The sequence below is a fragment of the Pogona vitticeps genome, chromosome 2 (assembly GCF_051106095.1).
Source record: "Pogona vitticeps strain Pit_001003342236 chromosome 2, PviZW2.1, whole genome shotgun sequence".
Lineage (NCBI taxonomy): Eukaryota > Metazoa > Chordata > Lepidosauria > Squamata > Agamidae > Pogona > Pogona vitticeps.
Window position 1 is genome coordinate 297,213,422 of NC_135784.1, and position 26,382 is coordinate 297,239,803.

The 26,382-nt window shown below is 42.7% G+C and overlaps 1 protein-coding gene and 1 long non-coding RNA gene across 2 annotated transcripts in view; one reads left to right on the top strand and one right to left on the bottom strand.

Annotated features, from left to right (window-relative positions):
- The window catches only part of ONECUT2 (one cut homeobox 2), an 84,226-nt gene that overhangs the window by 15,257 nt on the left and 42,587 nt on the right, over positions 1–26,382 (bottom strand). The window lies entirely within an intron of this gene.
- LOC144586657 (uncharacterized) lies at positions 1,255–11,361 on the top strand. Its single transcript, XR_013541588.1, has 2 exons — positions 1,255–9,938; positions 11,231–11,361. It is a non-coding gene; the product is annotated as an uncharacterized LOC144586657 (long non-coding RNA).

Sequence of the window (26,382 nt, forward strand, 5' to 3'; positions counted from 1 at the left end):
TAATGTCCTGCTAGAACAGTGGTTCCCAACATTGGGTCCTCAGACACTCTTGGATTAAAACTCCCAGAAGCCTTCACCACTAGCTGTGCTGGCCAGGATTTCTGGGAACTGTAGTTCAAGAACATTTGGGAACCCAATCTTGGGAACCACTGTGCTAGAGAACAGAAAAGATTCTGAGACACATCCCCAAGTTCCATAGGGATGCCCTACCTCTATCCCAATATAATGTGGCAAATAAATCCTTGGCCAGAATCTTGTCGCTTAGCATAATCCAAATTGTCACTCTTTGGTCAATTTCCCCCCAATAATTAAACTATCCCTACTGCAGTTCTCATGGGCTTGCACATATGCTGTCTTGATGCAAGCATGCCAGCGCCATGAGATTCACAGTGGGGAGGCTTTGCTTACCAGGAGGAATGGATTGAAAGTAATGATTTGGCTTCTGGTAGCCAAACAGGCTTTGAACCCTTGAGTGAGGCATGCTAATAAGCCCGACTGCAGTCTTTTGAGCTGATGTGCCAGTGAAGAAATGTGTAGGACTGCGCCCAGTCATAAAACTGTTTGGTTCATGGTGATGTACTATGCTGCATCTGTAGAAAAGTGAATCCAATTTTGTTAGGATCTTCTACTAGATCTTGTTCTGATCATGTTATCATTGCCTTCTGCATCAGCCTTGCTTCCTGAGTGCTTCCTGTCACATACAGCACTGATGGTACCTGTCTGTCATGGGTTTGGAGGGAAAGTTCCATCCTATGGGGAGTGGAAGGCGGGACATCAGGGGGGAGGAGCTGTACTGTATATATTTGGGGGAAGTCCTTCGTAAGGGAGCTGACGTGGAGAAGTGGAGTTGGAGTCTGTGGGTCAGACTGGGTACAACTGTTCGTCAGATAGTACATACCTGATAGGTTCAGGTTTCTATCTAGGTAGCCAGAACGGATAGGTTCAGGGTCTGTGCGTTACCTTAAAGTGTTCCGTGGGAACCAATCTGTTGTATGTGTATGATTGGGACTATACCAAGTTCCAGTATCCTATTTACCTGATCCTTTTATTTACCCTGTTTGTTTTTTCAATAAACCTTGTTCTCTTGTTTATTAAAATCCATTCCTGGTCTGGGTGACTTGGTAGAGCGAATGGTTGGTGGCAGCATAACTACAGTAGACCTACTCCAGTAGGTCTGGGGTTGCTACACTTCCCAATGGCTTTTTCCCCCAATTTGCTACCTTCCAGATGTGCTGGATAACAACTCCCATAACTCTTCAATTCTAGGGATTATAATCCAACAATTCTAGAGTGTACTAGACTGAAGACGTCTGCGTACTGGCTCTCTTTTTGTTGGCTCTCTGTAAGTCCTCCTGCGTCAACGTGTATCTGTCCATGACCTTTGCTTTTCCAATTTGACCATTCTCAGCCTCTCCAGTACAATTATAATGTAAGGTCAAAGAGAGGCGCTTACTTTGGATTTTGAAGAAAGGTTATTTCAGTCTTAGAATGGGTAGACCTTCAGTACCCCTACAACGCTTCTAGGGACGTGATTGTAAAGCTGAATTTGGGGGAGGGGTTGAGGGCCCGAGGGTGGTTTTAGGATGGTCTTAGGGTTGTATAGAGGGCTTTAATGTCCGCATGCAACTTGATGGCTACCCATTTCCCCACTCTTTGCTACATCATTTCAGGCATTAATCTCTTTGCATAGCTGTATAGGATGCTGCCTTATATGAATCAGACCAGAAGTCTGTCTAAGCAAGCAATTCTGACTGGCAGCATGTCTCCAAGATTTCAGGCAAGTTCTATTCCTGCCTGGAGATACTGAGAATTGAACTTGGGACCTTCTGCAGGCGAAGCATATGTTCCACCCCTGAGCTGTAATTTCTCCCCAGTACAGGGTTCTGTCAGGCTCCCACCCATGTACTAAGTCAGGCTCATCCTGCTTAGCTTCTGAATTGGAACAAAACTGAACATATTCACTCATATATAACTGGGCCAAAAGGGAAGGTTTTCATGCTTTGTTCTGTGGGGGTTTTATCAGGTCATCTCCCCTCTCCTGCAATTGAAGGCAAAGATAGGCTGCAGATCTATTCGATGCTAAAATATGATGGCCAGTATTCTGCTGGAGCCTTCCAACATGTACCACTAACATCACACAAGTCGTTGCTCTATTTGATAAGGGATTTGCTGCATGTCTGGTTGAGCAATGGGCCATGTGGCCAGTCATGCAATGGATATCTCACCAAAGTAGTACAACTGTATGAACAGTATTATTTGCACGCATTGAAATCCCTAACAGTATACAGACCTCAGGAAATTAGTATATGCACAAAGTGGATCCTATAATGCTCCACTAGCAAAGCACATGTTTCAGTGTTCAGAGACAAGATGAAGGAGATGAACTAGGAGCCTTATGGCAGTGACCTCAGCAAGGACTGATCTACATACTACTCACCGTCCTTATTTAAAGAATGAGCTGAATTTTCAGTATAGTTGTTGAGAAAGCAATGTGCAAAGCAAAGTAGGCAGGCCGTATCATAGATTATATTAAGCCCCCCAGGAAAGACTGTGTATGCAGCATCTACTCAAATGCTTTGAAATGATGAGTTAAGGAAGGGCATGTCATCATTTTAAATTTCTCACAGTGCCCTAGAATGTTGCTGGATGAGGACTATTGTGGGAAATTTAAGATGTCAGCTCAGCAACTGGAGGTCCTACTGAAGTAGCAGACACCCAGATGTCATTTTATCATGGGCTTATTCAGACCAGCAGATGGCCTTTCCTTAGTCTGTCATCATTTAATTTTGATCTGCATTCCTTGTCACATGCCAAGTCCAAAGACTGGTGCACAACAAGGAATACAAGCAGCGACTTGTTAGCTAGGGACAATTCATTGCTATGATTTATGCCCTCCACTTCCATTGGTTTGATTAGTCAATTGGATTCTAGCCACACGTCTTACAAATGTTTATGCTGATAAAAATATATTTTCTTTAGGAAAATCTCATAGTTTCATGCCCCCTCTGGAATTTATTCATGCCCCCTGAGCGGCAAACCTCCTAGTTTGGGAACCTATGATTTAAAAAATGTTAAACTAAGTATATCCAAGTGATTAGAAATTAAAACAACACAGACATTAATTCAGAAGAGTTACCTCTGTTAGCAGAGCAGGTCAAGACATTTCTGACCTAATATTTTATATCTACCCCATGAACACTACAGTGTAGTATTTCCTCCTCGGCTCTGCTGTACTAAGCTGAGTAAATGCAACATTAATCTGCTAAGTTAATGCACACGGTTGGAGACAAAGCTGAGACAACATAATTTTTCCCATTCTGCCTGTCTCTCCTTGTTCTGAGCACTGAAAATCCTCGCCAAATACACATTTACAAATCTGAGGTTCCCTGGATGGAAACAAAGAAGGATAGAATGGAGCATCATCCTTTTACAAGCCCGTTATATGCCTCCAGTAAAAAAACCATTACCCTTAAAAATTCCAGAAACTGCTGTAACTGAGGTTTGACTCAACCTTTTAATGGGTTCTGTGCAGTCGCTGAAGAAGCATGTGGGTTGCCAATGGGCTTGTGGAGTTTTATCATGCAGTATGATTAAAAACAAAAAGAAATATTCACAGAGTGGGTCCATGACATTTAAGTTTAGAGTAGGGGTTGTGGTTAGGATATATGTGCACTTCTTGCATTTCCTGATCCCATGAGAATCTCACTGTCCTTCAGTATGGGAATTACATATTGATAACCAGAGTACAAGGGACGTGGTAGCACTGTGGGTTAAACCGCAGAAGCCTTTGTGTGCTGCAGGGTTAGAAGACCAGCAGTCGTAAGATCGAATCCACGCGACGGAGGGAGCTCCCGTCGCTTGTCCCAGCTCCGGCCAACCTAGCAGTTTGAAAGCATGTAAACGCAAGTAGATAAATAGGTACCACCATGGTGGGAAGGTAACGGTGTTCCATGTCTAGTCATGCTGGCCATGTGACCACGGGAACTGCCTATGGACAAACACTGGCTCTACGGCTTGGAGATGGGGATGAGCACCGCCCCCTAGAGTTGGACACAACTGGACCACAAATGTCAACCTTTAACCAGAGTACATCACACCTGCTGCAGCAATCATGTTTTGTTTACAAGAATCCCTGGATGGGACATCTTTTCTCTGAATGTATTACACTGCCTGGGACAAAAATTGCCTCCATGGCATAATGCAATCATTTTCTTGGGATGTTTTTGTCCCCAGCTGTTTTTTGTTTGTAAAAAAACAAGCAGCCAGCCTGTATATGACAAGTGGCTAAAACATAGGGATACAGGTTGCTTGTCTGGGAACCCAGTGCTACAAAATGCCTATATTGTTTGTTTTTGTGAGTTCTTTGTGGGTTCTGCAACAGGAGGAGACTCAGGGGACCTAAACATTCTATTCTGGTGCTCAAGGGACATATGGGATCATGAGCTGATGACTTTAGTTCTTCAGCCTTCTTTCCGGCTCATTGAAGGGACACTGAAAAATCAGATTGTGAGGTGGGTTCTGAACTTACATCTACTACTGAGCATTGTGTATCTAGCATAATGATACCCTAGAGAAATTGTTTAGTAGGCTCAAGACATTTTGGAAAATTATGTGAGGTTCTTAATAAGGAGGGGAAAAGAGAGGAGGCTCATACCTAAGATCTGTCTGGAACAAAATTCTGTTCATACAATGGCCGACCAGTTATCCATAGGAATTTCAAAAGCAGGATATAAGTGTGGTTGTGCACCCCAACAAATAATATACAGAAGCAAACAACCTCTTGTAAGGAATACCTGAACGCCAGTGTAGTGTAATGGTTACAATGTTGGACCACAACCCATGAGAACTGGGTTCATATCCATGCTTGGATGAGGTGGGTGACCTTGAGTGAGTCATAATCTCTCGGTCTGACTTCTCTCGTTGTGTCGATGTTAAGATAAAACAGAAGGAGAGAAACATGTGAACTACTTTGTGCTCACTGAAAAGTATATATCCACCTTGATTGATAGCCTAATAGTAATACCATACTTCATGAAATAGTTGAATCTCCTTTTAAAGGTATCCAGGTGAGTAGTGCCATGACTACCTTTTATGATAGTTCCACATTTTAACTACATGCTGGGTAAGGGATTTATTTATTTATTTATTTATTTATTTATTTATTTATTTATTTATTTATTTATTTATTTATTTATTTATTCGTTCATTCGTTCGTTCGTTCGTTCGTTCGTTCGTTCGTTCGTTCGTTCGTTCGTTCGTTCGTTCGTTCATTCATTCATTCTATTTATACCCTGCCTTTCTGGTCATTGCGACCACTCTAGGCGGCTTACAACATAAAATACATAACAAATATAAAAGAAAATTATTACCCAATTAAAGAATTCAGCAAGATGGAGAACATACAAAAATAAATCAAATAAAGAGAAAAGGGGAGAGGATCAGAAGTCCTTCCTTCTTGAATTTTTCATCCTTTAGTTTCACTGACTGACCCTGTGTTGTAGCATGATGAAAGAGTGGAGCATTACCCACACCACACATTCTGTTACATACACTTTAATGCTATACCTGCAAGTCTCCTGGCAAAGGATGCTTTAGCTGTAGGTTGGGACTAGAAGACCTCTGAGTCATTTCCAACTCTGTAATTCAATTAATTTATGGTTCCTTACACTAACAACCATGTGAACATTCTTCTACACGTGGTATCCGTAATCCATGCTCATCTCTGTGCAGCAGCAGCAGCAGCTGGAGCTGACGTCCTGCTAAGTGTGTATTCTACTAAGATAATTTCAATACTGCAAATAAATTATTCAGCAGGGAGAACATTGCAGGATAGGGGCTAAAAGCTGCCATTCTAAATACACGTCTTAGGTTATAAGATTCCCTTTATCATAGTGGGATTTACCGGAATTGTGAGGCCAAGTTCACACACTTGCACATGATTTGTCTTTAGTGTATCTAGCATCTTAAAGTGACTTTGGCTGGCTGGCTGGCTCAGTGAGTTAGGTATCTGACTGCAGAGGCTGAGGTTAGGATTTAATTTCCCCGCTGTGCCTCCTGGAAGAAGAACCAGCCTGTGTGACCTTGGGTGAGCTGCACATTCCCAGGTCATCCCCCCGCCCCCAGAAAAAGGGAATGGTAAACCACATCTGAGCAATCTATACCTAGAATACTGGACTGATTGCAGAAATAGTTCTCCAGCCCCCTAGGGTTGGATACAAGACAGTTGGTTTCTGCATACGTACACGTTGCTTCTTTGCTACATTGGAGAAGAACTTGGAATTGAATGCTTTGTGCTCACCAGTGTTGATTCTGTGTTAACAAAAGCCATCAAGTGCATCTAAAGAATGATTTAAAAGTTTAACGTTTTAGCATTTTACTTTTAAAACCTTTGGTTAAATCCATTCCCCAAAGTAATGGTTGTAGTGTTAATATGCTAAATCTAACTCACTATTTCTAAGCTCTCAATTTGTAAATGGAATTGTAGAGAATGGGAACATGGGGTTTTAAAAATTCTGCTAATTCCTAAATTCCTAAAAAACAAATAAAAACTTTAACATTTTGTCAAGGTGTAGATTCCAGTGTGTTAAAGGCATTTGGCACACTCCTGACACTGTGCTGTAGTGGTTTTTTTAGTATTGGATTAGGATACAGGCAAACTTGGAGCTCCAGGTAGAAGCCGGAGTGCTCAATTATCAGTCTGAAATCTTGCATGGCTACTTCCACTCAGTGTAAACAAAACTGAGTTGGATGAACGGATGGCAGCTTTCTGTGTTAGTCTTCTAGGGTTTGTGTCTAATTAAGACAACAGCAGCAAGAACCACCATGGCTGGCTGGGCATTACAGAATGAACAACCCTAAAACAAATGCACATGTAATATATTTGGTGTAGGCAGAAGAAGGAGAAGCTACTTGGCTACTACTTATATTACAACAAATCCACCAAGGCTATACACAATCTCACTTTACCTAGCAGAAAAAAACAGCAAGAAACAAAGCTTCTCCATGTGCAAGAAGTAATGCTGATTTAATTATAAACTGTATAGCACCCTCCATAGCTCCACAAATGCATATGGGGCTTGGAGGGATAGTATGAGAAAAGAAAAAGAGGAAGGGACGATGCTGCTTGCAGATGCTAACAATCGAAATGTTAACAAGAAGTGAGGGTGATTTCAGAGTAAGAAGCTGAATGTGGGCAAGAGATAGACTTAGGTACAGTGTGAACTGAGTGTGATAACCAAGGGGTGATGGTAAAGAGGGGCCTGAAAGGAGAGAGGGAGGGGGATATAGGATCAAATTAAACTTTGAAGCAAATGTGTTTATTTTCCATCCACTGATAGCCTCTGCTTAGAGATGCATATTTCTGCAATCAGGCTTGTAAAGTATGTTTACCTTCCAGTGACCAACCAAACAAATAAAGCACAATGAAATGCAAGATACGGAGGTGAGGAAAACTACATGCTGTGAAACAAAAGTCTTTCTGAATCCATCATATTTTGACCACAGAGAGAGAGAGAGAGAGAGAGTGAGAGTGAGTGTGTGTGTGTGTGTGTGTGTGTGTGAGAGAGAGAGAGAGTGAGAGAGTGAGAGAGTGAGAGTGAAGTAGCACCAAAACTCTAGGGGAGAGTTCCTAGATTAAAAATGGCAAAGGAAGAGAAGCCAAAGTCATTTGGGTGCTTGAGGGTCAATTCCAAAATCCCTCATGGGTAGTGGAAGTCATAGGTCGGAAAAGTACTTTGCTAATAGTTGGGCAATCCTTGTTAATTTAGGGCAAAATGAACATTGACTGTTCACTTAATAATGTTGATCACGTTTTACAAGCTGTTTGGATGTGTGGCATAGGTAACAATTTATCCAATGATAAATTGGACATCTGGTACCTTGACATACTTTAGTGAGTGTGAGTCATTGAAAAACCACTACAAATTTAAATGCTGGATATTTTATACTGGTTGAATTTTAAGAAGATGAACAATAATGGATCAGTATTTCCTAATACTTGCTTTACGCAAAGCTCTGTATCATTCTTAATCTCCCTTTCATTTTTAATGTCTTGTTGCCCTTGCTAAGGGCATCCGCAATGTTGTTAAGCCTGGTATAGCTTGATTACATGTGGTGCTATAATCACTGCAGCTGTTAAACACCCAATAAAATAGTTTTCTGCATTGTTCAATTAAAAATATAAGAAAAATACAAGAAAATAACAATAAGCAATAAAATCTGGCACAATACAAAACCAATAAAAATGTATCGACATAGTATAAAATATAATAAGGATACAAAAAACAAACAAACCCTAAAACTACCTTCAGGGATGTTAGCTAAAGCCACACTGTAGGGCCTACAATAAGAGATCGTAAATATTGGAAGCGCTGCAGTTGCTGCAGTTGCTTTTACTTAGAAAGTTGCTTTCAAGAAAATTAATATAACAATGTGCTGAAGGCATCCATAACCAAGCAGTGGTTTCGCTATGTTCCATGATGAACTGCTTTATAGCTTAGTGTTTTAAGTATCTGGCTGCAAAGGCCAGAGGTTGGGGGTTCAATTCCCCACTGTGCCTCCTTGACAGGGCTAGACTTGATGATCCATAGGGTCCCTTCCAGCTCTGCAGTTCTAAGATGATCCTCATAAGAACCCTGTGAGGCAGGGCAGACTAAGACAAATGCGACTGGCCCCACTGAGTTTCATGGCTGAATCAGCAGGAGAATCAAGAATCACCCAAGTCCTAGTCCAAAGCAAAAACAAAACAAAGGAAACGTCTCTAATATAATAATTTATACTAACATATTATTAATTTCTAGCTATGGCCACCTACTACGGAAAGGCATATGTGCTGCAAACTCCCACGTGCCTGCTAATATATAGCTGAAAAGAAATTAGATATGACATCATACATTCCTTTTTACACCACTTCCCGGAATAGAGAGGAATGCCAGAATAATGATACATCTACATCTCCTTTACACCAACTGCAGGTGATGCCGAATGCCTGGGGACCATACTGGAGTGGATGCAGGAGAACGGGCTGAGGCTGAATCCGGACAAGACGGAGGTCTTGAGGGTGGGTGCCCCCACTGTTGGCGGCTTGGGCGACTCCCTCTCGCTTGGGGGGGTGACCCTTGCCGCAAAGAGTGGGGTTCGCAGTCTGGGGATCCATCTAGACCCGGCGCTCTCCATGGAGACTCAGGTGGCGTCGGTGGTCCGCACTGCCTTTTTTCATCTCTGGCGGATAGCCCGGCTGCGACCCTATCTCGATGTGGGGGCGCTCACCACCTTGGTCCATGCGCTCGTAATCTCAAGATTAGACCACTGTAACGCGCTCTACGTGGGGCTACCTTTGAGGCTGACACGGAAACTCCAAGTGGTGCAGAATGCAGTGGCCAGACTCCTAAGTGGAGCGCGAAGATACCATCACCTTTCTCCTATTCTGGCTGCGCTGCATTGGCTGCCCATTCGGTTCCACGTTGACTTCAAAGTTCTGACGCTTACGTTTAAAGCCCTAAACGGTTTAGGGCCTCGATACTTGGCGGAACGCTTACTCCCACCTAGTTCTACCCGTGTCACCCGTGCGAGTCAGGAGGTGAGGCTGAGGAGCCTGATGCCGAGGGAGACCCGGAAGGAAAAAACAAGAAACCAGGCCTTCTCGGTGGTGGCTCCTCACCTCTGGAACAACTTACCTCCTCACATTCATGCAGCTCCCTCATTGGGTATTTTAAAGAAACAACTGAAAACATGGATGTTCAGGCAGGCCATCCCCCTTTCCACCTAATACCTAATTATTCTTTTTTCTTTCTGCTATAATATACCCTGTTTCTCTCCATCTTTGGGAAAAATTTCATTCTATCTTTTAATTATGCAAATTATGTTGTGTTATGTGATATTTTATATGTTTTTTAGTGTATGTTGTAAGCCGCCTAGAGTGGTCACAATTGACTAGATAGGTGGGGTATAAATAAATAAATAAATAAATAAATAAATAAATAAATAAATAAATAAATAAATAAATAAATAAATAAATAAATAAATAAACATCACATCCCACTTGTTTCCAATGACATGTTCTTAAGAGAAGGGATAATGGAGGTGAGGGTTTGCATTGCTCATCTCTCCCCCTTTATGTGTAATCTGGGCACCAAGGTTCACAGTTTACATGTACAACAACAATCATCAACATCAAATGCTGTCAAATCAATTCGAACTTATGGTGAACCTTTTCGGGGATTTCTAGGTAGAGAGTCCTCAGAAATGGTTCACCCTTTCTTTCTCTTGGGGGAATCCTGAGACTGTGCAGCTGGCCCAAGGCTACACAGGCTGGCTCTTCTTGCAGGAGACACAATGGGGAATTTCATGCCCAACTTCTGCTTTTGCAGCCAGATGCCTAACACACTGACCTATACAGCCAGCTAGAAAAATTCTGGCTTATGGTAATCCTTTTTAGGGCTTTCCACGTTAAAAAAAAGTATGCTAAGTGCATTTTAAGAAAAGAGAGAGCAAGACAGAACTTCTATGTTCTTCATTGTGGCTACTTTGAATGTGTATGGATTCCCCTGATTTCTGCAACTACCCAGAAAATGCAAATAAGTTATGTGAAGAATAGGAAGAAGTACAAAGTTGAGTCAAATAGATGCTGAGCCTTATTTTGGGGACAGAGTTCAGCACGGGGACTGTTGTTTTACAAGCCTAAACTAAAATCAAGACCAGATTCTCTGCCCCTGTGAAACTGGAGTCATCAACCTCTGTTGGGCCATATTTTCAGATCTGATGGTCAAAATCCTCTTGGGTAACTTTTGGAAGCAAATTGTCCCACGTTAAGAAAGTGCCATAGCATTATTGGCTGCATGCTTAGTCACACAACTCAATATGCAACTGATAGGTAAAGTCTATGGTGATTTCTTAATTTGGAGCAATTTTCCTTCAAATGTTACACCATTTGTGCTATGCGATTGCAACTAAATAAGAGGATCTGAACCACTGTTTATCTTCCAGAACATGAGTTTTCTTTCTTTGCTTGGTCACCATACCAAACTACTAACCCATCAATCCCCATGAACTTAAGTATGATGAGAAAATAATAGACTACCTTGCCTGTTATGTTTCATCATGATCTCTGAAACCAAGGATTTCCCTCCAGTAATACTGTTGGTTAGAATGACAGGTGCCCATTATGGTTGCCTCATTTATTTACATATCCATCCATCCATAGCCCCCTAGAGTGCTTGTTCTGAGCAGATAGGCGGGGTATAAAATAAATAAATAAATAAATAAATAAATAAATAAATAAATAAATAAATAAATAAATAAATAAATAAATAAATAAATAAATAAATAAATAAATAAATAAATAAATAAATAAATAAATAAAATCCATCCATCCATCCATCCATCCATCCATCCATTTTATTTATCATTTCTCTAGCTGCCAGGGCTCCCAAAGACATATACAATAAATAGTAAACATTTCCTTTAAAAACTATTTTAAAATAATTTTAAGAAAGTCAGTTTTTAAAATGCCAACCTTCTTTATGAACAGGTTAGAAACAATTTTAAAACCTAGCTTAAAAATCAGTGCAAATGACTGGAAGGCCATACAAAAGCATGGAGATCCAATTGCCCACGGAAAGCTCAGAAGTGATGGAGCCAGCCGTTCTCCTTGGTTGCGCTATAGTGAAAACCTTATCTCGTGCACTCGCCAGCCTAGCCTCCTGGGGTATGGAAATAAGCTATGGAAATCTCTTCCCCCAGAGACATACTAAAACCTGAGAGTCCTTTTTCCAAGTGAATGTATTTGGCATTGTGATGTATCACACACTTAGAGGCCCTTAGCAGTTATGATGAATTACAAAACCAGCTATCCAGTTTTCATCCATCTGTTGCTGGAGGGCATGGGTTATGTTAGTCTGTGAAGAGTATTTCTTGCAAATAGTTTTGGAATTTGCAGATGCCTTCCTGTGAAGTTTGTAGCAATTTTGAGAAAAACCCTAAGGGGAAAAATTAGTTTCTTTCACCCCCTTTCACTCTCCAGTCTTGCTTTCCATAAGTGTTGTTTCAATAAAGCAGAGGCTGGGAGGAATCTCTGGTTGGTTTCTAGCAAAAAATTTGCTCTCTTATATTGGGTGTCTGTGGAATTATTATATGTTTAATTGGTTCACATGGGAATTTTCACCCACCCACATACACAATTCTCCTTATTTCACTTAGGTTTTTTATTTATTTATGATGCTTCTTTCCGAACCAGTTCTGTAAAAAGCCAAGTGGAGTTATGGAATAGAATCAGGAGCTCTTACCTATTTGCTGTAGTTCCTAAAAGGTTTTTTGGGAGTTTATTTTATAGCATCACTAATTCATGGCTTGAGGCATCCTGCATCTTATACTTATCAGTAGCTAATAATAAATAATGCAAAGGCAGCAGGCTTCTCAGTGCAATTCGGTAAATACTTTCCTCCAACTGTGAAGTTTGCTCTGGAAGAGAAGTGGTAGAGGTCTTACTCTTTATCTCACCCCCCCAGCCCCCATGCCTGAGATGTGCATCTCTCTAAAAGGGAAAAATGGAAAGCATTCCACATGGGGAGACATTTGATGGTGGAAAAAGCAGAGCTAGTGGTGGTGATTTTGATACTGCAGCTTCCTGTTCTTCTCCGAATCAACTCTCAACCATGAACCCAAGATCAACCCATTTTTCAGTCAGACCTTGAGGCTGCTGCAAATGATTCATTTTAAAATCACAAACACGTTTCCTCAAATGTGCAAAATTTGCACAAGGAGACATTTCTCAGCAACATACAGAACTTGTCGATGTTATCAGAGTCGAGCAAAACTGGGCAACTTCCTAGTGATAAAAGAGAAGAACATTTCAGCGTAACTCCTGCAAAAATTCAGTGGCAGTTGTGGTAGCAACCTATGATACAGGGCAGTGGTTCCCAAAATTGGATCCCCAGATGTTCTTGGACTAAGGCTCCCAGAAACCTTCACCACTAGCTTTGCTGGCCATGATTTCTGGGAATTGTAGGCCAAGAACATCTCGGGACTCAAGCTTGGGAACCACAGATATAGGGGCATGCCAGAATAACCTCCAACATCCCAGAGCTCTGCAGACTGGCAAGCCTGCCTACCTCCTTTTTTTTCTGGAGTAGAAATCTGAAAATACATCCACTTCTTGGAAGCCAAATTTTGGGGTGTGGTCCAGGCAGTTGAGCTATTAATTTTGGAGGTACTATGGCAGTAAATGGACATGCTATTTATTAAGACAACTAAGAGGCTGAATGCAGGGAATCAGTTCTTGGACAGTAACCTTAACAACTAGGAATGGGAGAAAAGGAGTCTATCTAGTCACTGTTAGTTTTGCAATCATTCATTCATCAGTCCATTTCACTGCATCTCTGTGTTGGTTTTTTTAAAAATCCATATTGAATATTATATTTAAGTAAGTATTTAGATACAGTGGTGCCTCGCTTTACGATTGCCCCACATTATGACGAAACCGCATTACGATGACATTTTTGTGATTGCTTTTGCGATCGCAAAATGATGGTCTGAATAGGGTTTTTTCGCTTTACGATGATCAGTTCCCTGCTTTGGGAACCGATTCTTCGCAAAATGACGATTTTCCAACAGCTGATTGGCGGTTTCAAAATGGCCACCGGGTAAATAAAATGGCTCCCCGATGTTTTCTGGGACGGATTCCTCGCAAGACAGCCACCGAAAATGGCCACCCTATGGAGGATCTTCGCTGGATGGTGAGTTTCCAGCCCATTGGAATGCATTGAAGGGGTTTCAATGCGTTTCAATGGGCTTTTTATTTTCGCATTACGTTTTTGTTCTACAGTGATTTCGCCGGAACGAATTAACATCGTAATGCGAGGCACCACTGTAATTTTTAATGAATTATTTCCTCTCAAAAGGCCACCATGGAACCAATGTGGCAGAGTGCTTAGAGCGTTGAACTGGGAGCTGCTCATCCAGATTGAAAACGCTACTGAACCATTAAAGTCTCTGGATGCCAAACTGTTTTTTTAAACCTCCCATTCCTACTCCCACCCTCAGTTTTGGCAGCATTAAATTCAGAACAAAAGGCTTGTTTTAAAGTGATTTTGCAGATTGCCGCTGCAATTGAGTTTTGCAGTTTTCTGCTGAACTTTAGCAGCAGGACAAGGAAGGGTGTTGTTCTCAGCAGGTTATTTGGAGGGGCAGGAAGGATAGCTTCTCCTGCTGTGCTCCTGCTACATGGAGTAACATAGATAATTGTCTTCAACAGTCTACCTGCCTCTTCTTACTGCACAACAGGCTAATACAGATACAAAACCGAGTAACACAGGGAGCCAACTGCCAGTAGGTTTTCTTTCTTCTACTTGGTTGTCTGTTTGAGGTCAGAATAGAAGGATTAACGAATACAGGGGCAGTGAATCAAAATTGCCAGGCCAGAGGGAATGAAGGCAATGTATTTGGGAGATGGAACATCTCACCCTCTAAGCAGTATAACCGCCCCCCCTTGAGTTTCTGAGTTTTTGAAGCATGTGTCGGATGTTTTGACACAAACAACACAGCTCAAGCTTGGCTTGTATTATTACTATTATTTTTTTAAAGTGGGGGAAAACTGCATCCTACCTCAGGCCTGGATGCCGTTTGAGTACCAGAAAGAGCCAGGCAAGAAAGGAGACCTTGAAGGAAATCAGCACCCTGGACAGTTCCCTGAGGAGCAGGCTTTTAGCCTTTGAAAAACTTACTACTACCTGCTGGGAAGCCAAATCTGACTAATTGCAAACCTTTCTAGGGTTTTCTAGGTAGAGAATATTCAGAAGTGATTTATTATTCCTTTCTTCTCTGGGTGCCCTGAGATTGTGCAGCTTCCCCAAGGCTACAGGCCAGTTCTTCTCTTGAGATGCACAGTAAGAAATCAAATTCCCAACCTCTGGCTCCACGGGCAGATACCTATCTTACTGAGCTATGCAGCCATCTACCTCTTTTTATCCAGGCAGTTATCCGGAGCCAGCTTTAATAGCTTTTAATAGTTTTGTTACAAGATTGGGCAAAGTGTTGTCTTTCAGATGTCTGAGGTTTGCCGCCTCCATCTACCGTAGTCAGAAGGATCCTCGGAAGTTGTGGTCCGAAAATGTCTGAAGGCAACACCTTGCACACCTCTGAATCACCAGGATGTTCTTTATAGCTCTCCCCTTTCTGAGGGAAGCTGTTCGTCGCTGTGTTGGGTCTGATGTACCTTCTCTGGCTATTGGACGGCAGGTCATCTGCTTTCTCCTGCATCATAGATGCCTCTGAGGGAAAATGCAATGGTGCCAGAAAAGGAGGAGGACTTGGCCACTTCGCCAGGTAAAGCCATGTTGATTGGGGGAAGTCTCCTTGTTTGAATTTCTCTGACAAGGCAGGTCTTTCTCCTCTTTCTAGGTGTATTTCCTGCCTCTTCTCTTTTCCATCCTCTTAGTCAAAATCTGAGTCAAATTCTTCTCATTATCTAGGCGAGTTGGGAGTTCATGAATTCAGTGAACTTCAGATGCTTAACCATGTGTTTTAGTGACCTTACTCCCTGGGGATCTTTTCTGTGCTCTGTGGCCTAATCACTGCCATGCAGTTTCAAACCTTTGCTTGCCTTCAGATTATACTTCAATGTTCCCTCTTGCCGCCTGCTTAGATCATGATCATTTAACCAACCCCCATGGTAAAAAAACAACTCTGCTGGGTCATTCATTTAACCCATCAACCTATTTCTTGTAGCATCCAGCTGATTTAACTAGCACAGATCCTAGGTTTCTGGGAATGGATATCTGTTCCTGTTGGAATAAAGAGGGTGAGTGGGAAAGGCAATGTGGAAGATCTACCAGAACAATAAGGAAGATGACACTGTAGGATGCAGGGGGAATTTAGGGGAAAATAACCTCCCCTTCTACCCATGGGCCTTTTCTTAGATTACAGTCTGTTCTGTCCTCTCTGAGTTATAAGGACATCTCAGGATCCAAGCCTATGCATTTTCTAAAATATATGTCCTGCCATACTCAAGATGGCTAAGAATAGTATAGAAAAACAAACATTCTAACCTCTCCTGCCCATAGATAAAGTAGATGAAAGCAAGAATAGAAGTAGGCAAGAAGAATTGCCAGGGGAAAAGAAGCCAAAACCATAAAAGCAATTAAATTGCTATTAAAAGCTTGTGAGAATCAAATGGCCTTTGCCAAGCGTCTGAAAGGTACCAGTGGGGGGGTGTCAGGAGAACAAAAGTATTTCTAAGTGTATTCAGAGGTACGTCCCTTGGAGTCTGCTGATGTTTACCCCAAAGTAATTGGGTACAGGGCTGCATCCTAAAAATATACACAATCACTTGCTGTGAAACCATCCATATTGTATTTATATTATCAAACTATATGGATAAGTGCCCAACAGTAGGTACAACTGGCAGAAATCCTTAGATCCAATCAGCTGCTGCTGATAACCATGGCTTTCTGAGATCAATTCAATGCTTTGAATTATTAGCAAGCTGGAGGATTTTTAATAGAGGGATCTCTGAGCTGGGGAGCAAATCCTTGGTGGCAGTTGTGCCATATTCAGAGTCTGCATGATGGGGGAATGTCTTCCCTTTTGTGCGTTTTCAACATTTTCATTTCTCTCCCATGGAATCTAATGAAAGGTCTGCATCAGCTCAAGGGAGGATGTCACACCAGGTCTGTTTTATGGGTTTATCAGTGGAAAGAGAGGGGTTAGGATCCTGATGGTTAATACAGAAATAAATAGATTGGCTAGAATCCTGTTGTGCAACTCAAGCTGATGATGTTATCAGCCATGGACTTTGATATTTAGTTTAAACTTTTCTATCTCCCCAGCCTCAGGTTCCAAGACTCCCTAGTGAATCCTTTTGATCTGAGGAAGACTTTGGGAGCCACAGGATGGTGGTTGTGGGGGAGAGAACCTTCAACATCTGGAATTTACTGCTGCTGGTCCTGCCAACTCCCTTATCTCCACTCACCCTTCCTCTCAACAACCTAGTGAGGTAGATTAGCCTGAAAGATCAGGACTGGCTGGAAGTCACACAGAAAGCTTGATGATGAATGGGGATTTGAACTGATGGGCTAAATCCAATGATTAGTCCCAAGGAAAGTAGACCAACTGAATCAATAGGAATTCCATGAATGTTGACTTCACAAATGTCATTCATTCAGTAGGTCTGCTCACTGCGACTATCATTTGGATTTAGCCTTATATTTTCCCAGCTCCATGTCCCACACTCCATGGGCCTCTCAAATCCATGGCCTCTCTTGATTGCCTCCTAGGTCCTTCCAGTTAACCAGAGAACAGCCAGTTTCTGGCTCCTCAGCTGGCTGAAGATTGGCAATGCTACAGAATTCTGGCAACACTAGCTGAAAAGTACTTTTCCTATTCTTTGCAACAAATGCAGGTGAACACCAAGCTTTCTGATGAAATGTCCTCTAGAACAGTGGTCCCCAACCTTGGGACTCCAGATGTATTTGGAATACAACTCCCAGAAGCCTTCACCACCACCTCTGTTTGCCAGGATTTCTGGGAGTTGGAGTCCAAGAACATCTGGAGGCCCAAGGTTGGGGACCACTGCTCTAGAAGGATGAGATTATGCCTTCATTTCTGTAATTAGCCTTTTATTTTTTGGAAGATGCAGGTAATGCTGTCTTTCATTCCTATAGCTTTTCACATCTCCTCAATTTATAGATAGATATTTTAAAAGGTTTGATCAACGGTTTGTTGCTGTCTTTATTTTCTTTTACATTGTCTGTATGATTATGAAAGCCATGACTGGCATAGCTTAAAAGCTGGTTTCACTCAGGCATGTTTGGAAAGTTCTCTCTTTTTTCACTAGAGTGCATACAGTTATGATAAGCAATCATGCATTATATAATTGTTATCTTCTTACTCAAACTATTATTTCTCCCCCTTATTTTGTTCTTTCCTTCGGCCTAAAAAAAACTTCCACTTGGGTGAAACGCACAATTTGCTGTTTGATTAAATTTCCCAGGTTGGACAGACTTAGAGCTTTTTTAAAATTTAAACCTGAGAGCAGCTAAACAAAACCAAGTACAAGCAGAGCTTGGATATCTTACTTTGGGGGATTAAATCTCTCAGAAACCCATGGCCAGCATTGCTACATCATCCAAGTGCTCCATCTTTTTAGAATCTTTCCTTCTACTATGCATTTATTGAGCTGCTTTGGCAAACCCAAGCCTCTCCTGTGAGGGTGGCATTGTTTTGACTACTCAGAGAATGGCACCTTTACTCTGCGGTTTGGAAATGGCAGCCGGGGGGGGGGGGGGGACAGGCTGGCGTTGTTCAGGAAGAGAAGGAACTAAAAAGCTGACAGGCTTGAATGGAAACCCTGGTGAGAGGTTTTGCAACATCATTAGCATTCAGAGCCAGAGAAGGAAACTGCCATAGCATCAGGTGATTTCTCAGCAACAAAAGCCTCCAGAGATGAAAAAAAAAGAGGAAACGTCATGTCAAACAAGACAATGTTTAGTTCTTACCAGATGTTTCACAACACAGACACTGGTAACTAGAGGATGATGGCTGGCTGAAAATATGAATGACAAACCCAAGATAGTCAGGAGAATCGAGATTAGAATCCTTCTATGAAAGGTTCCTTGAATTTTCAACAAGACCATTCACATTTTGAGATATTTAGCCATGTATGCCATCAGAGGGAAACTGCCACACCATTGATCTGCTTTGCACACCCTATTTTCATAACCACCTTCTTATTCTTCTACCAACAGACAAAAACATTCCTTTTTCAGCAAGTATATGGCATTTAAAGCTGGGTAGCTCTGGGGTTTAGATAATCTGGTCTGTGGAGCCAGTGGTTGGGAGTTTCATTCCACACTGTGCCTCCTACAAGCAGAGCCAGCCTGTGTAGCCTTGAGGAAGCTGCACAGTCCCAAGATGCCCTCAGAAGAAGGGCATGGTGAACCCCCTCTGAGTATTTGCTACTCGAAAACCTCCAGAAAGGGTTGCTATAAGTCAGAACTGCCTTGACAACCCATGATGATGACAACGATGATGACATTTAAATTCCAATAATTTATGGGATGGAGGATGGTAAGTCGTATTTAAACATTTATATTTGTTTTAATAATGTTTTGACGGGTTTTAACTCTTGTTCGCTAAATCATTTTGATGATGAATATGCTGGTTTTTAAATGTTGTAAACAGCCTTGAATCCCTTATATAAGGGGAAAGGTTGTATATAAAAAACAAACAAGCAAACAAATGCTACTACAATTTTGTGAAGACGAAAGAGAAACAGGAGGGCTTTTTATAGAAATTGTGTGATGATCTACAACGCCTCTCATCCAGTCACTGTAAAGCTTATTTTCAGAAGGGGCTGGCAGGTTGCCCACCTCTCCAAGCTGGAGCCATTTTCGACATGTAAATATTTCGTTCATGAGTAAACACCTGCTCTATAGCAGAGCCACAGAGTCACAGCGTCTGGTTTGGGTCAGCATCCTGTATGGCAAGGCCACCTGTGGCCTCCAAGTGCACAGTCAAGAAATGGAGATGCTTCTGTAGTCAGGTTAACCTTCTCCACCTCCTTTGCCCTGTTCCTGCTCAGTCGGTCAGAGGATCTCGCTGCAGATTCAGGAGCTCCATGTCTTACAGGGAAACAGCTAGCCCGTGTGGCCTTGGGCAAGCTGCACAGTCCCAGAGCACCCCCAGAAGAAGGGAACAGTTAACTACTTCTGAGTACTCTGATCCTTAGAAACCCTGGGAAGGGTTGCCACAAAACAGAATTGACTTGACTTCATGCAATTAATTTTAAGTCTCAGTACCGGAGGGGGATTACCTCCAATCCACCAGAGCCCTTGTGTTAGACATTAAGGAAAAGTTGACAGTAGAAAATATGTTAAAATGAGAGAGAGAGAGAGAGAGGTTCTCTGACAGGTTCTTACAGCCTAGGTAAAGGTAAAGGTAAAGGTTCCCCTTGACAATTTTTGTCCAGTCGTGTTCGACTCTAGGGGGCGGTGCTCATCCCCGTTTCCAAGCCACAGAGCCAGCATTTTGTCCGAAGACAATCTTCCATGGTCACATGGCCAATGCGACTTAGACACCAAACGCTGTTACCTTCCCACCGAGGTGGTCCCTATTTATCTACTCTCATTTGTATGCTTTCGAACTGCTAGGTTGGCGGGAGCTGGGACAAGTGACAGGCGCTCACTCCGTCACATGGATTTGATCTTACGACTGCTGGTCTTCTGACCCTGCAGCACAGGCTTCTGCGGTTTAGCCCACAGCGCCACCATGTCTTACAGCGTACAACCCCTTATTTGTGGTCCCCAAAAATAAGACTTGTTCTTGAATAGCAGGCCTCTAAAAGCACACTATTTATAGTCTTGCATCTACGGAGGATGATGGAGAAAGCCATGACAGCAAATCTGCCTGAGACACTTGAAGAAACACTTGTGTATCTCTTTGAAATGATCAGGGTGACTGTCTCCAGCTAATTTTACAACCCATCCCTTAACTATGGGCAACACATCGTAATGTCTCCCTCGGATGCATTATGGAGAAGTGATCAGAAGTGTAATGAGGACGAGTGATTAATGCATCACTCTATATGTATGAACTGGGGAGCTAGTTCAATTAGCGTGAGCTCTTAAATGAAACAGGCTCGTGAGCCCAGCCATGGCAGAATACTAAAGAAAAAAAATCACACTTATTGCTGACATTAAAAGTGTTAGTGTATTAGCTGATCCTGTTGTGAGATTAATGGAGGGCAAGGAAGTTCATAGCTCCTTAAGCTATCTTTCTGAGCTGCCCAAAGTTGCTGTGTTTGCACATGCAGTTCCTCCCATCCAGTGAAAGACAATCCCTCTAAAGAGACCACAGCACCCTTTAAGGGAGGCAGCATCTTCTTTTCTTTGTGTTTCAGACTTACTGTGATTGTTCCTGTGCAGTAGTGACAGTATTTCCTCTTTCGTTGGGGGCGAGGGGGGGGTTTCGTCAAGCGGCTCAAGGTGGCATATATGACTTTTCCTTTCTTCACGTTATCCTTGCAACACTTCAGCTCTAAAGCCTTGCCGGTTTATCTTGGCCAATGACTTCAGTAGGATTTTATGATGGCCATTCTATGCATGGTAGGTTTGGCTGTGAATTGTCCCTCTCTGGTTTCTAGCACTGTAATTTTTTTTAAAAAAACTATATTTCATGGGTTTTTACACTTCTCTTGTGTGCCACTACTGTAAGAATGGTTTCTCCAGCCTTCCCCAAACTTTTGCCCTCTCAGATGTTTTCCACTACAGGTCCCATCACTTCCATCTAAAATGGCCACTAGAGATGATAAGAACTGTAATCCATGATATCTGTAGAGGGCGATGGGTTGAGGAAAGCTGATTCAGTCTTAAAGGTGACTTGTAAATCTTTGGAATAATATTTTTAAAACATATACCGAAACCTTTTCAACCAATTCTTACAAAGCGTTAGAAAGGAAACACAGTGACATGGCATGAAGAGACACCAATTTCTGTTGCACACAGAGTCACGTGACTTGTTGTGCAAAAAGCACATGCCTACACTCCTTAAGTTGTAGCAGTTCACCACCAAGGTTTACGTTGATTGGGTTATGCCAGTGGGAGTAACTAACAGGATTTGGGCCAAACAGGTCTTTGATGGTTTTGTCAGTCTCTGCTACCTGATGCCATGTAACTGGAGCGTACTGAGGAAACGAATGTGGAATCTTCTGCATATAAAACATTGGCTCCATCACTGACCTACAATGTTTCTTATAATGTATTCCACCACCCTGCCCCAAATTTGGAATGATAACAGGCATGGAAAGAGGCTTCAACATCTGCATCATCCCTAAGGTATGCACAAGAGGGTTCTATGAAAGCAGAGAAGGAAAAATCCTCTGGGCTGCATCCAGCTTCTAGGCTTCTGCGCCTCTTCTGCATGCCTGGTAATGTTGCCTTCTCTTCTCTCCTTCCCCATTCCAGACAGTGTCTCTCTTGACAATCACTTCTGGCTTCTTGTTCAGCAGCAAGAGGAGGAGGGATTGCCTGCTAGTTGAGGGTGCTCGTTTTTCTGACCTTGGGTGCTTGTATGCTGTAAAGAATTCAGTACTGCTTCTGTGCACACACCCCTTCCCCAAGAAATGGCCAAAGTGCCCTAAGAATTTCTATATGTTCGGACAATTAGCCAGATGCTACCCTATACACAACAAATCATGTGTGGACTCTTAAGGAAGGACATCCACACTTAGAGGGAAAGGCTTACTCAAGGTCAACCAGCAAATTGTTATTCCTGAACAGGGATTGCAATCCACTTCCAAGAATCACTCTAGGGTGTACTACAGATGTAATGTACAGATTATAGTCATATACACTGAAGTGGAGCAACAGATATTTCTGCACCTGCTTGGCTGACAGGTGCCATTGGTTTATCCTCTCCCCGAACTGCCTCCATTTCTATCATCATTAAGCAATGGTCATTAAAAACTTCAAGATCTGGTGGCTAAATGTGCTTGTTTTCTTCTTCCCTCCCCATCTTACCCCCCCCCCCTTTTGAGTCATGTTCTTCTAGACTGTATGCCTCAAGGCAAGGAGTATCTAGCTTTTAATCTGTTCAAGCCTTTAAGGAGTTTTTATAATGGATGAGGAAACACACTGGTAAGCAATAATAAGCAAATATTCTGTAATGTGTGAAGCGGATGCTTCTTACATGTGGAGTGAAGACTGGACTGATAACAGAATTTTTCTCATATTGGCTTTGCTGCCACAGAAACCTTGCACATTACAGATGGGGTGTGGTAAAGAGTCCACTTACTCAGTTCACATTGCCTAGACTTTTCTGTTACTCCAATTTAGACAGTGTGCCTGTGGCTTTGCATTAGAGGGATAACTCAAGAACTTACCCCAGAATATAAATAAATAATATAATATGTGCCATTAAGTCAATTCTGACTTATGGCAACCATTTTCAGATTTTTCCAGGTAGAGATATCTGAGAAGTGATCTACCCTTCCCTTCTTCTAGGGGCATCCTGGGACTGTGCAGTTTGCCCAAGGCCACACAGGCTGGCTGTATTCAAAGGAGGCACAGTGGGGAATCGAACTCCCAACTTCTGGCTCCGCAGCCAGAATACAGTTTGGAAATCCTTTCTGCACTAGGAAGCAAAGAAATGCCCAAGCCCATAGCTGAAAAATGAACAGAGGGCTGATTGACAAGAGAGGAGTAAAGTGGAACGGTGCGCGGACTTAAAAGGAGTGATGGAGCAATATATAGGATGAAAGTATACGTTTCAAATAGCCCATCATTAGAATCTGAAATCCACTCATGTTCCAGAAATGCCATTCAGGCAGACCTTCATGGCTAAGTAATCATACTTGCAAGCAAACCCTGTGCTTATCTCCCATAAAGGACCAGTCTGGCCATAAGTGGAACTATGTAGTCACTACAGACAGAGGACTGGTAGGAGTGGCTGCTGAGCTACCACTGCCATTGCTACCAACACCCAAGTGCCAACACCGCCAGCTGACTCTTTCTCCCTGCTGCCGTCAACCCCACAACAGGGAGAGGGAGGGAAGAGAAAGGACAGAAAAAAACTGGCCATGGAGCTTTCCTTTCCCCCTGCCTGTACCCCAGCCGACCCTCAGCTGGCTCTGGGAATAATGCGCCATCCTTGGGGCTGAGCCAAGGGGTGGTGGGTGGGGGTGGCCAAAGAATTGGCATTATTCCCAGGCCTTGGACTCTCACTGCTCTTGCAACCCAGTCACAAAACAACACAAGGCCATTTGCAAACTACGAGGGGTGTGGAAATCTCCTGCAGGGGCAACCAAACATTTCCAACCTGTCTCCATGAGATGAGAGACCTGGAGACAGAGATGGTAGTGGGTTCAGTGAGAAAAGCGTTGGGGAGAAGAGGTTTTTTTTTTTTTAAACAAATGAACACTTCTAGAAAGGTGTGAAACTGGATAGTGAAACAAGCTGGGAACAAAGAGGAATCCATTCGAAACATGGTGTTGGAAGAAAGCTTTATGGATTCCATACCATAAAAACAAATAGGTGGGTCTTGGACCAAATCCAGCCTGCTCGCTCTCTCTAGAAGACAAATCAACTCAGCTGAGGTTATCACACTTTGGGCATATTAGGAGAAGACAAGACTTACAGGGAAAAGAAAACAGTGGTAGTGGGAAAAGTAGAAGGAAAGAGGAAGGCTGAACATGAGATGGATTAACTCAGGAAAGGAATCCCCAGCTTTGAGTTTTCAAATTCTGAGCAGGGCTGTTAGGAGAGTTTAGAGGCCACTCATTCCTACGTTTCCCGTAAATTAGAAGTTAACAACTCCCAGAACCCCCTCACCAACATTGTTGAGAGATTGTGGGGATTACAGGGAAAAAAAACACCTCCACAACTTTTCCAAGTCCTGCTTAGGATATCTATTATATTGACTTAAGAACATAGAAAGGCCGACTCAGACTCTCAGTCCATCAAGCACAGACTGGCAGCTGTGATTCTCTCAGGTCTTGGGCATGTGTTTTCCTAGCCCTGCCTGGAGGTACAAGACCACACTTAATGGCACCCCTGGCCACAAAACTAATCATGTTTATAAATCTGAGGAATTCTACATTTAGTGAGAAGGCCAGAGCTGAACATTTCTCTGTCTCTTTTTTTGACACCCTTCTCTTTATCTCCATAAACTGTTCTTTTTAAATAATTTTTTAAAAAATAATTTTATTTATATCCCGCCTATCTGGTCGGTTAAGACCACTCTAGGCGGCTAACAGCATAAAATAGAACAGTAAATAAATATAAAACAGTTTTACAAAGAAATAGACATAATAGAATAGCCAAGTAGAAGGGAGAAAGAGGGTATCAGGGATTGACTGGAGGGAAGGCCTGCCGAAACATCCATGTTTCAAGTTGATTTTTAAAGATACCCAGCGAGGGAGGGAGGTTGTTCCGGATCTCAGGAGGTAGGTTGTTCCAGAGGCGAGGAGCCACCGCTGAGAAGGCCTGATTTCTTGTCTTTTCCTTCCGGACCTCCCTCGGCGTTAGGCTCCTCAGCCTCACCTCCTGGCTCGCACGAGTGACACGGGTAGATCTTGGTGGGAGTAGGCATTCCACCAGGTATCGAGGCCCTAAACCGTTTAGGACTTTGTACATAAGCATCAACACTTTGAAGTCGATGCAGAACCGGATGGGCAGCCAATGCAATGCGGCCAGAGTGGGGGAAATATGCTGGTATTTTTTCACTCCACTGAGTAGTCTAGCCGCCGCATTCTGCACCACTTGAAGTTTCCACAGCAGCCTCAAAGGCAACCCCACGTAGAGCGCATTACAGTAGTCTAATCTTGAGATTACGAGCGCATGCACCACGGTAGTGAGGGCCCCAACACCGCAGCCTAAGATGAAAAAAGGTGGTACGGACCACCGACGCCACCTGAGTTTCCATAGTGAGTGCCGGGTCCAGATGGATCCCCAAGCTGCGGACCCCATCCTTGGTGGCAAGAGTCACCCCCCCCAAAAGAGAGGGAGTTTCCCAGTCCCCCAGCTGTGGGGGTGCCCACCCTCAGTACCTCCGTCTTGTCCGGGTTCAGCCTCAGCCCGTTCTCCTGCATCCACTGCAGTACAGTCCCCAGGCAGCGCTGAAGGGACAGAACGGCATCTCCTTTTCTCTAGCAGGTAAACCCCACTGAACTTACTCTCATTCTTCAGTGTCTCAGGAAACATATCCTTAGGCATTGCATTTATTGCTCACCAGTTTTGTTTTTTTTGTTTCGAAGGAAGAAGCTTGCATATTGATTTATTATACGCTGTTTCATATGTGTGCTGAGTGAATCCAGCCCAATGGAACTCAAAAGAAAAACCCACCCAGTTCCTCAATTTGATTTCAAACAGACCTCAATGCGAAGGCAAATTCAATTATGTCAGTAATGTTGAGCACAATGAAATGACTGTCAAAAAAGGACTTCCAAAGGTTTAAAATGTTTTCCTTTTCCCTCTAATTTAGTTACAGCAACCTTTTGTATATCTGTGTTAGTACAATCTCTTAAAAAGTAGGCCCCAGAAATCAATTTGATTACCTCTCTGAATTAAGTATGCACAAATGAGAGGGACTGAGATCGATATAAATTAGTTTAAGTACTCCGCTGTGTACAGAACCATTATGTAACAAGAAGCAATTGGAATGAAGACACAAATAAACATAGCGTAAAGGGGAGGTTAGGACGGTAAACATATTTATCTGCTTATTTCCGTCATCTTGTTGCACATTAAGCGGGTCTGTTATTTTTAACCTTAGGAATACCCTCCGAAGGTGCTTTACATATTGCTGTAAAAGAGGCAGCCACAACCTTTCCAGCTAGATTGACTCCTGCCTACTGACAAGGCTGCCCCGGGACATTCTGCTGCTTGAGGCCGGTCA